The 1,628-nt window shown below is 44.0% G+C and overlaps 1 pseudogene; it reads left to right on the forward strand.

Moving 5' to 3' along the window:
* Window positions 1-202: 202 nt before the first annotated feature.
* Window positions 203-1,208, forward strand: LOC113911738 (annotated as a pseudogene).
* The last annotated feature ends 420 nt before the right edge of the window (window positions 1,209-1,628 follow it).

Consider the following 1,628-nt stretch of genomic DNA (forward strand, 5'->3'; position numbering starts at 1 on the left):
CCGGGATTCCCTAACTCCAGGACCCTACCACATTTCCTACCTACGTTATACATTTCTAAGCTATATAATAGCCTATCTCCTCACTTCTCTGTCTTGCTGTTTTCTCCCAGGTCTCATTCCAACCACAGGGTTCTAATTAAATATGAAATGTGAGCTTCCCCCAAACATGGAGTCTTGTAGTCCATGTGTTATCTGAATAAAAATGAGGGAGTAATGGGTTCAAGTGGGGCTACTGGCTGTGCCCCTGGTGGTGGCCTATTTGCATATTCTATCCCTGCCGCTCACTTCCCTGCCCCCCCCCCCACTTACTCTTGCTCTTCACTCATCACTCATGGAAGTTGTTAAGCAAGTTTTTCATTTATAAGGGACTGCAGATCTTCTACCAAGACTCTGTGGATGTGGTTGGAAGTCCTGAGTTAGTTGTGCTTTTACATAGCTTTCCACCATCTAGCTATGATTGCTACAAGATTTGGGCAGGTATGACCTTGACGTTTTATTAAGTGATTTCCCTTGCTTTCTTGAGCTTTGGCTTCAATGACAAACCAAGACTATGTCACTATTCCATATTTGAGTAGGTCAGCATTGTGGAGGCACGCTTGTGGCATCTGGGGCTCCAGAATCACAGTAACAGACTTTGTCACCTGATTATGGAGATATCATTGCTCAGGAGCTGTTCTATAGGTTCAGGCAGAATTGATCTGGTCAGCTTACCATCAAGAGTCTGTCTGTCAAATGGGGGTATATTTCCTGAGACTCACTACCCTCTCCTTCACCAAAGCTTCTCGAAGATGGAGGCATGCTGTCATCCATCTTTACATGATTGACGCACTTCTTTGTATTCTCCTGAGGTCTCACCCCAGTCTTTGGGCCATACACCTGACCCTTCGAGAGTGAGCTGTGGGACATGTGGGAAGGGATACCCGACAATGATGGAATTTAGTTATTAATAATCTCTTACAGAACACCAACCAGAGGAAGTTCAGAAGACTCTGGGTGAGAGCTCTTGCTTCTGTAACTATTCCCATTTATTTTATCTATGGGCCATTGGATCCCATAAATCCCTACCCAGAGTTTTTGGAGCTATACAGAAAAATGCTCCCATGCAGTCCACAGTGTTGATTCTGGATGACCACAGTAGCCAAAAGCCACAGCTAGAGGATCCCATGGGCTTCTTGAATGCACATACGGGCTTCATCAACTACTTCTGAGCTGGAAAGAGTAGCTTCCCTGTATTACCTCCCTTAATCCCTTACCTGTTGTGTATTCTGCTAGGCAGATATGCCTGGTCCTGGCCACCAAAAACTATTCTCTCGTGAAAGTCCACCTGCCTCACACTGGTCACACTGGTGATCAGCATATAGAAAAAGCCCACGGAAGCTATGGTTAAGGATGACCTAACAGTCTACCTCCCATTCTTCTTATATCTGAGTGAGTGTAAGGATTTGCCTTTGTCTTTGTGTAATTAGGAAATTCTCATGGGCACTACTATGCACAGATAAAGAAAGAGAGACATTGTTAAATGTCTTTTTAACACTTCTTTGGACTTTTCTGAAATATTTAAAAAATGCTAATTTTTGGCCCATCCTTGATTGGAATCCTATGGTAAAGAATGAAGAGAGGGTGGCTCC

Source organism: Zalophus californianus, chromosome 12 (assembly GCF_009762305.2).
Source record: "Zalophus californianus isolate mZalCal1 chromosome 12, mZalCal1.pri.v2, whole genome shotgun sequence".
NCBI classification, from domain to species: domain Eukaryota; kingdom Metazoa; phylum Chordata; class Mammalia; order Carnivora; family Otariidae; genus Zalophus; species Zalophus californianus.